Here is an 11,062-nt window from a genome sequence, read left to right as displayed (position 1 = left end):
AGAAACACTGCAGTTCATTCATTTTTGTGGACTTTCTACCTCTGACGTCACCCCATTGAAGTTGACGATTCAAACTGTCCAAGGTTAAGGTTAGGTAAGGGTTACGGGTAAGGGTAGGAGTTTGTATAGAGACGTCCCAATGATAACGTCTCAAGGTTAAATAAAAGTTAAATTCAATAAAAAATAACCTTTGGTTGTCACTAGTTATCACAAGCACAAAGTCGAAATTGGCTATTTGGTTAAAATGTATGAATAAAAAAACGAGATTTTTGGCCTTTAAGGTTAGGCATTTTTATTTATTTATTTCCCCTTTATTTAACCAGGTAGGCTAGTTGAGAACAAGTTCTCATTTGCAACTGCGACCTGGCCAAGATAAAGCAACGCAGTTCGACACAACTGACTGAAGAGTGGTACTCAGTGATGTGTTACAGTAGCCCCAAACATAATGCTTTATATTCAGAACATACTGTTACTCCGTACAGGCTTCCTTCTTTTTACTCTGTCTTTTATATTAGTATTGTGGAGTAACTGCAATGTTGTTGATCCATCCTCAGTTTTCTCCTATCACAGCCATTAAAAAAGGATCTGACCCTTTTTTTCAATTTTCACCTAAAATGACATGACTCAAAATCACCCAAATCTAACTGCCTGTAGCTCAGAACATGAAGCAAGGATATGCAGATTCTTGATACCATTTGAAAGGAAACACTTTGAAGTTTGTGGAAATGTGAAGTTATGTAGGAGAATATGACACATTTAATCTTGTAAAAGACAATACAAAGAAAAAACACGTGTTTTTTTTGTACCATAATCTTTGAAATGCAAGAGAAAGGCCATAATGTATTATTCCAGCCCAGGCGCAAATTTGGATTTTGGCCACTAGATGGCAGCAGTGTATGTGCAAAGGTTTAGACTAATCCAATGAAACATTGCATATTTGTTCAAAATGTTGTATCAAGATTACCCAAATGTGCCTAATTTGTTTATTAATACATTTTCAAGTTCATAATTGTGCACTCTTATCAAACAATAGCATGTTATTCTTTCTTATTTATTGACTCAAGAGATTTCATTTCTAAAAACATAATTTCACTTTCACATTTATTGTCACGCCTACTCCTGCTCCCCGCTCCAGCGCTCGACGTCGCCGGTCTACTAACCACCTGTCACGTTTGTTGTAAGGAAGAGACCAAGGTGCAGCGTTGTATGCGTACATTCTTTATTTAAGAATGAACACTGAACAAACTAACAAAATAACAAAACGAACCGTGACGCTAATATGAGTAGTGCAGACAGGCAACTAAACATAGAACAAAAACCCACAAACACAAAAGGGCAAATGGCCACCTAAATATAATCCCCAATCAGAGACAACGATAAAGAGCTGCCTCTGATTGGGAACCATATCAGGCCACCATAGACATATAACCTAGACCTACAAACGCACACCTGCTCCCCATCGTTACACACACCGGGACCTCATTATCACCTTGATTACTCTACCTTTATTTAGCCCTCAGTAGCCTCAGTCATCAAGCAGTATCGGTTTTGTTCACGTTCTGTACACTTCTCCTGTTTATCTTCATGATTCTCATTATTAAACTCACCTGCATCCTGACTCCCAGCGTATACGTCACAATTATGGGAGTTTGTGTCTAGATCAGAGACCCAAAATCTCAATTTAATGTGGAAAATGTACTTTATTTTATTTATTTTTTTGTGGTATCCGATTGGTAGTTACAGTCTTGTCTCATCACTGCAAATCCCGTACGGACTCGGGAGAGGCGAAGGTCGAGAGCCATGAGTCCTCCGAAACACAACCCAACCAAGCCGCATTGCATCTTGACACAATGCCCACTTAGACCAGAAGCCAGCCGCACCAATATGAGATAGAACAAGGTCCTCCCTGCCGGCCAAACCCTCCACTAACCCGGACGAACTCGAACCCAGAATCTCTAGTGGGACAGCTAGCACTGCGATGCGGTGACTTAGACCACTGCGCCACTCAGGATGCCCTAGTGTGAATACTTTCTGAAGGCACTATAGCAGCAAGAGGTAAGGGTTACCTAGCGGTGTATGCACCCACTCCACTAGGGGCCTGGCAGTGTTTTGGGCATTGTTTAAAGGGTTAACTATAGGAGATATTTGTGCTGCGGCGAGTTGGGCATAATTTTTGTGATGTTTTATCGCTCGGATGTCACTGCTCCAAGTGTGCATACAGCTGGTACAGGGGAAAGTCACGAGGCAGTGTGCCGCAATACCCAGACTGCCGCATCTGGCAGGGTCAGGTCTGGGCGGTCTGCCATGGGCTGCCTCATTTAGTATCAGTTAGGGTTGGCTTTGGCAGGATTATATTTCCCCTTAGTATGTTGTACCCAATTCGACTGACTGAAAGGGAACGTATAACGTTATGACTATAACTACTGTTCCCTGAAGAAGAGAAATGAGGTACAACACCTGTTTGGCCCCGAGCCACCTCTACCTGGGCTCGGTGAAGAGCGGTATTAAATTGAAGGAATGAATCCGAACCTCGCGCTTATCACCTGTGCAAGGCGGGGCTTCCAGCGAGATGCGGATTTCATTGGCTGCTTCTACTTTTCCAGCACCATTTCTACTTCAACATTTCAACATAAACTAATCACCTATGCTTAGTCTAATACTGTGACAACTAAAATATACCAAAAACGATCTAGTCCAATCAACCTAAGCTAAATATGATGTGGCTGTCCATGGTACTGATGTGTGTGTGTGTGTGTGTGTGTGTGTGTGTGCGCGCACGTGCATGCAAGTAGAAAAAATATCACTCTACTTATAGAGAAACGCCAATGCCATCCTCCTCTTTCGTGTTGCCTAAATGGTCTATGACTCTGTCACTACAGTACACGCTTTTTATTTGCTCCCTAGCCTAACTTCCTTTCATGGGCAACGATACGCCAGGCCAGCTAGTTAAAATTAGCATAGTACATCTAGCTACATGTTGACATCCATCCTCTCAGGCCAGGGGCACAATGAATGTATGAATTTATGGTTGGATCAGAATTGTCGTTATAATAATTGGCCAGTACTGAGAATTAAGTAAAACCAGAAGTCCAAATCCTTATCTCCATCCATGGCAATTGTTTTGCTAGCTAGCCACCGGAGGGCAACAACAAACCTAGATGCAACAATTCAAGTTTTTTTCTCTCAATAATGGTGATTGGCTTGCGATCTGATTTGCCTGAAGCCAAATCCAAACTAACTTCCCTTGACACTTTCTTTTGGTGCACCAGGACCATTCACAGCTGAGCTCACTCTGTTTAGCTCAACGCTGATTGGCTATTATTTTATTTTTCAAATTATCAAGGGAGGCCAAATGCTAACTGGCTTCCCTTACATTCAATGCTACGGGCGGCAACAATGTCATGCTCTTTCTACCCAGACAGAATCAGATAGATGGCCTACACATACAGAGACAGAGGGGCACTGTATCACTCTCTCTGATGATTTCTCTGGTGAGATACATTCAGCCACCTGCTAATTGAAGGAAATGTATTAAATGTATTAAATGTATTAAAACACACAGAGACGAAAGATAGGGGGGTGCACCTGCAGTCCACAATCAGCTCCTTGGTCTTACTGACGTTGAGGGAGAGGTTGTTGTCACGACACCACACTGCCAGGTCACTGACCTCCTCCCTGTAGGCTGTCCAATCATTGCCAGTGATCAGGGTTCTAAGCTTGGTGAAGCATTAGATTCTTGGGAACAGGAATGACGGTGGTCAGCTTAATACGTGGGGATTATAGACTGGGACAAGGAGAGACTGAAAATGACTGTGAATATGTCTGCCAGCTGTTCTGCGCATGTTCTGAGAATGTACCCTGGAATACTGTGAGGCCCCATGGCCCTGTGATTAAAGACCTTACTCAATTCAGCCTCAGAGAGCGAGATCACCCAGTCCTCTGGGTTGGTGGGGGCCCTTACCCTCAGTGGTGTAAAGTACTTAAGTAAAAATACTTTAAAGTACTACTTGCAATAAGTCGTTTTTTGGGGGGTATCTACTTTACTATTCATATTTTTGACAACGTTTACTTTTACTTCACTACATTCCGAAAGAAAATATTGTACTTTGTATTCCAATTTCATTGACACCCAAAATAACTTGTTACATTTCGCATGCTTAGCAGGACAGTAAAATGTTCCAATTCCCATCAAGAGAACAACCCTTGTCATCTCTACTGCATCTGATCTGGCAGACTCACTAAACACAAATGCTTCATTTTTAAATGATGTCTGTGTGTTGGAGATAGCCCCTGACTAGCCGTAAAAAAAATAATGGTGTCTGGTTTGCTTAATATAAGGTATTTGAAATGATTTAAACTTTTACTTTTGATACTTAAGTATATTTCAAACCAAATACTTTTAGATTTTTACTAGTAGTATTTTACTGGATGACTCACTAACTTGAGTCATTTTCTATTAAGGTATCTTTACTTTTAGTCAAGTATGACAATTAGGTCCTTTTTCCACCAATGCTTGTGCATGGCACGGCGTTGTTGTTGTAGAAGCGTGCATAAAATGCATTGAGTTCGTCTGGTGGAGGAATCGTTGGGCAGATTATGGCTGGGTTTTTCTTTGTAATCTGTAATGGACTGTATCCCCTGCCTTATGTTGCGGGCTTCTTAGCCTGTGTAATATGATTCCACCTTATTCCTATATTGTCCTTTTGCTCATTTGATGACCCTGCGGAGGTCGTAGTGGGACTTCTTGTACTTATTCCTGTCTTCGGCTGTAGCCTCAGGGTTGACTGTGAAAGCTTTGTGTGCCGTAGCACTGTCCTTGTCACGATCGAGTGTAGAGACGGAGAAGGCGCAGCGTGAATGGAGTTCCACATCTTTATTATGTGAAACTTAAAACAAAACAAGAAACAAACAACGACCGTGCAGTACTGAGGTGCAACATGCACTGACTCAAAAACAAGATCCCACAAAAAACCAGTGGGGAAATGGCTGCCTAAATATGATCCCCAATCAGAGACAACGATAAACAGCTGCCTCTGATTGGGAACCATACCAGGCCATTATAGACATAAAACAATCTAGATAACCCACCTTAGTCACACCCTAACCTAACCAACAGAGAATAAAAGGCTCTCTATGGCCAGGGCGTGACAGTACCCTCCCCCCCCCAAAATTGGGGCTGTCTTTTGGGCTTTCCATGTGGCCGCGAACCCCGGCATCGTCGCTGTCTTCCCTTCTCTCCTTGCGTCTGTTTCCACGGAAGACTTTCATCTCCTGCCATAATTCCTCCCAAGTCCAGGATGTCTTCTCCTCCTTTATCTCCTCCCAAGCCCAGGATACCTTCTCCACCTGGGCACGCTGCTTGGTCCAGTTGTGGTGGGATCTTCTTTCTTTGAAGCATACTCGGACCAATGTGCAGCGTGCTGAGTTCCACATCTTTATTTTTGTGAAACTTACAAAACAAAACAAAAACGGACAACGACCGTGCAGTACTGAGGTGCAACATGCATTGACTCAAAAACAAGATCCCACAAAAAAACAGTGGGGAAATGGCTGCCTAAATATGATCCCCAATCAGAGACAATGATAAACAGCTGCCTCTGATTGGGAACCATACCAGGCCAACATAGACATAAAACAACCTAGATAACCCACCCTAGTCACACCCTGACCTAAGCAACATAGAGAATAAAAGGCTCTCTATGGTCAGGGCGTGACAATCCTTTAGTTTAGCGTCAGCCTTTGTGTTAATCCAGGGCTTTTGATTGGGGAAGCAGCAAACCTTCACTGTGGGGCCAACTTCACCGATACATTTCCTAATGAAGCCAGCGACAGTGGTGGTTCAATATTATCGGCGGAGTCTCTGAACATATTTCAATTAGCGCTAGCAAAGCAGTCCTGTAGAGTAATTTCTGATTCTGATTACCATTTCTCAATGTAGTGAATCACGGGTACTTCCTGTTTGAGCTTCTGCTTGGAAACAGGAGTACGGAGTCATGATCTGATTTGCAGAATGGGGGACGAGAGAGGGCCCCGTTTGCTTGATTGTGGGTAGAGTCTCAGGGGTGTAGGACTTTATTGTCCCTAGTGGCAAAGGAGATGTGTTGGGCATCACGTGTCTTAATGACACAGAATTAAAACCACCAGCAACAAGAAAAGCAGTCTCTGGGTGCAAGTTTTCCTGCTTGTTTAAAGCCTTGTACAGTTTGTTAAGTGCCAGCTTGTTATTTTTCTTGTCCTGAGGTGGAATGTATACAACAGTCACAATAGCTGAGAAGAGCCGTCAGCACCGGGAACATGAAGCTGACCACTGCCATTACTACAGCGGTCACAAGAGAGATTAATCAACTTGGGGTTCGTTTTCAACACTCCTCAGCCTCAAGCTCAACCTCAAAGACAAGTTTAGTCACAGCCATTCATACACAGACACACGACAACTCTACACCGTCAAGCCATACTTAATGTATATACAACAACAGGTATACAGAGAACCAGCAGTGTTTGTGACTTTGAAACATATAGTCCCCCTGCTGTTTTGAGACTGGACCAGTATCTGCTGAGAGCAATCCCCAGAATAGGTTGAGAACTGACCTTTGCAAGGTAGATGCATTTGCCTGTATGAAACCCAAACTACAACTGAACAAAATGCAGTCCTAGCAGTTGAACTTCACCCCTGGTGATCTCTTGAATAAAACTCTTACAGCATTCTTAAACCAGACCTGTGGTAAAGCACTCCTAATTAACACAGAGCTGCTTTCTACACGTGAAGCTCTGGCAGACCACCTGCGAGTCCTAGTCTAGAAACATCTGTCAAGAAGATCTCAAAGATGCAACAATATCAAAATCAAACTGAGACAACTGGCCAAATCCAGACAGGACAGAATCACTGCCAGCATACTGACAGAGGCCATCTACCTCCACTTTGTCCACATAGTTCCTTCAAATCAGATGTCCTTCTGGCAGACCAGGAGATGTACATGTACAGTTGAAGTCGGAAATGTACATTCACTTTGGTTGGAGTCATTAAAACTCATTTTTCAACCACTCCGCAAATGTCTTGTTAACAAACTATAGTTTTGGCAAGTCGGTTAGGACATCTACTTTGTGCATGGCTTCTTATGGATCAAATCCCGTTATCGGGATCAATTTGACAACATCCGGTGAAATGGCAGAGCGCCAAATTCAAACAAAATTATTAGAAATATTTAACTTTCATACAATCACAATACACCAAAATAAAGCTTAACTTCTTGTTAATCCAGCCACCGTGTCAGATTTCAAAAAGGCTTTAGGGCGAAAGCAAACCATGCCATTATCTGAGGACAGCACCCCATCAAACAAACACATGACAATCATATTTCAACCCACCAGGCGCAACACAAAACTCAGAAATAACGATATAATTCATGCCTTACCTTTGAGGATCTTCTTCTGTTGGCACTCCAATATGTCCCATAAACATCACAAATGGTCCTGTTGTTAGAATAATTCCGTCGTTATATCCCCAAAATGTCAATTTATTTGGTGCGTTTAATTCAGAAAAACACCGGTTCCAACTCGCCCAACATGACTAAAAGTATCTAATAAATTACCTGTAATCTTGATCCAAACATTTCAAACAACTTTCCTAATCCAACTTTAGGTATTTTAAAATGTAAATAATCAATCAAATTTAAGACGAGATAAACTGTGTTCAATAGCGGATAAAATGAAAGTGGGGTGAACTCCAGGTCACGCACCCCAAACAAAACAGTCCACTTGGCTATACACCCAGAAAGGAAAGGGCTACTTCTTCATTACTCAAAGGAAAAACCTCAACCAATTTCTAAAGACTGTTGACATCTAGTGGAAGCCATAGGAACTGCAAGCATATTTCTATTAAAACAGGCTTGCCATAGAAAACTAGTGGAAAACAGATTGACCTGTCTGTTATACTCACAGACATTACTCAAACAGTTTTAGAAACTTCAGAGTGTTTTCTATCCTGACTCAGTTACACCAGCTCTGTCAGGAGGAATGGGCCAAAATTCCCCCAACTGTGGGAAGCTTGTGGAAGGCTACGCAAAATGTTTCACCCAAGTTAAACAATTTAAAGGCAATGCTACCAAATACTAATTGAGTGTATATAAACTTCTGACCCACTGGGACTGTGATAAAATAAAGTGGTTATCCTAACTGACCTACGACAGGGAAATCGTACTAGGATTAAATGTCAAGAATTGTGAAAGACTGAGTTTAAATGTATTTGGTGTGAGGTGTATGTAAACTTCCGACTTCAACTGTACATGTTGACTGCATGAACTTTAGAAAAACCATGTGATCAAGTCTCCTTCAAGTCGGCTTCTCACTAACTATGCAGCCATCGCCTGGCTAGTGGGAGCATTATTTGTCAACTAATCATTCCGTCTTAACCCCCAAAATATATACACTGTATAGCACTTGACAAAATTGTGTTTGGTATGCAGTGGCAACCTATAAAACTGTTCAGTCTTAATATGCTGTAGCCTGGGTGCGTGCTTGTGTGTGTGTGTGTGTGTGTGTGTCAGAGAGAGAATGAGTGAGATTGTCAACTAAATTAAATGCAAATGGCTTTCAGAACAATTCAAATAAACTCCAAACTATATCCAGTAACAGTCCTTGAACCTTCATAACAATGGCAACTTTGTCTTTATTTACATTGAAGATCAGCCCAAGGTATCTGAATATTGGGAAAAGATGGTTCCCATCCCGATCCTGTTGGGGGTGGCCCATAGGCCCATAGGCATCAATGCATTAGCAGCTTGGTCTAGTCTGCTTATTTCATTATCTGCATTCATTCACCCATCTTTGTGTAATCAGTACTATGTTCCAGCAGAGGGCAGCAGTTCAGCAGTCTTTGGTTAAACTAGTCCATAATTTGTTAGTTGCTGTCTGCCACAGAGAGGCATGTTTACATAATCAGCAGTAGGAAGTCAGTTAAAGACAGTCTTATTTAGATTTGATTGGAAAGAAAGCAGATAATGGGCAGGATGTTCATCCAGCGAGAGAGACTATCCCTGACCTAGTCTATAGAGACTACCCTGACCTAGTCTATAGAGACTACCTCTGACCTAGTCGATAGAGACTACCCCTGACCTAGTCGATAGACTACCCTTGACCTAGTCTACAGACTAACCCTGACCTAGTCTACAGACTAACCCTGACCAAGTCTATAGAGACTACCCCTGACCTAGTCTATATAGACTACCCCTGACCTAGTCTAAAGAGACTACCCCTGACCTAGTCTATAGAGACTACCCCTGACCTAGTCTATAGAGACTACCCCTGACCTAGTCTATAGAGACTACCCCTGACCTAGTCTAAAGACTAACTCTGACCTAGTCTACAGATTAACCCTGACCAAGTCTATAGAGACTATCCCTGACCTAGTCTATAGAGACTACCCCTGGCCTAGTCTACAGACTAACCCTGACCAAGTGTATAGAGACTACCCCTGACCTAGTCTATAGAGACTACCCCTGACCTAGTCTACAGACTAACCCTGACCAAGTCTATAGACTACCCATGACCTAGTCTACAGACACTAACCCTGACCTAGTCTACAGAGACTAACCCTGATCTAGTCTACAGAGACTAACCCTGAGCTAGTCTACAGAGACTGACCCTGACCTCCTAACAAACAGCAGCACATATTCACACTCCCTCTTGTGACATCACAGGGGAATAAGGTAATAGTTATAAGACATCACTAAAGATGGTGGATAAATCAAGATAGTTCACTCAGGCCTTTTACCACTGGGGGAAAAATGAATTTCCTTTCTGCTTAACGAGGTGGCTCTCCCTTAGACATCAATGTCTGGGTCTGGTCTGCTTAGTTCATTGACTTCAATTGATCCACTGTAAATGAGATATGACTTTTCCAGAGTAAATAAAATAGTTCACAATGCTGTGAATGCTGTATTTAAATTTAGGCGGGTCATTATAGGCTAGTGTGGTAATTGGCTAAAGCACATAATGATGCAACTCTGCCTATCCAATTGTACTGTTTTGTGAAAGAACCCAAACTTGTCACACCTTCCACAAGCTTCCAATAATAGATAGGCTAAATCAAATATAGAATATTCGTTACTGTCAAATATTTCTGTGGCTAGAAGGCACAGCAAATTCTGCCCCATCTGGTCGTAGGCCTATTGAAGAACATGGTCGTATATTCATTAGTGCACCTGGTAAAAAAAAAATTTTGCAACGAAAACGAAAACATGGATTTCTTATTGGATAAATTCAGGTAGGTCCCTCCCCTTTTCGGCCCGTTTGCTTCAGTGTGTTTCCAAGTGAATAGCAGCTATCCCAGCATGGCTGTCACTATTATTATGTCATAGACACACCCATTGATATGTTATTAGTCAGTGGTGTAAAGTACTTAAGTACTACTTATGTCGCTTTTTTGGGTATCTGTACTTCACTTAACTATTTATATTTTAGACACATTTTACTATTACTTCACTACATTCCTGAAGAAAATATTGTACTTTTTACTCCAGAAATATTTTCTGACAACGCAAAGTACTCATTACATTTTGAATGCTTAGCAAAACATGACAATTGTGAAATTCGCGCACTTTTCAGGAGAACACGTGGTCATCGCTTCTGTCTTGTGGTCTGGCGGGCTCACTAAACATAAATGCAGCTTTTGTAAATAATGTCTAAGTTTTGGAGTGTGCCTCTGGCTATCCGTACATTTTAAAAACAAGAAAATGGTGCCGTTTGCTTTGCTTAATTAATATAAGGAATTTGAAATGATTTATACTTGTTCTTCTATTTTTGATACTTAAGTATATTTTAGCAATTTCGTGTACTTTTGATACTTAAGTATATTTAAAACCAAATACTTTTAGACTTTTACTCAAGTAGTATTTTACTGGGTGACTTTAACATTTACTTGAATAACTTTCTATTAAGGTATCTGTCCTTTTATTCAAGTATGACAATTCGGTACATTTTCCACCACTGGTATTAGTAGGCCGGGTAAAGTCTAAAAATACACCATGTGAACAAAAATCAACAGCAATTATTGAAGACAAAATTA

Source organism: Oncorhynchus mykiss, chromosome 1 (genome assembly GCF_057628025.1).
Source record: "Oncorhynchus mykiss isolate SJ-2025 chromosome 1, ASM5762802v1, whole genome shotgun sequence".
Lineage (NCBI taxonomy): Eukaryota > Metazoa > Chordata > Actinopteri > Salmoniformes > Salmonidae > Oncorhynchus > Oncorhynchus mykiss.
The sequence above is the reverse complement of the archived record's forward strand: the minus strand, read 5'-3'. Positions refer to the sequence as shown.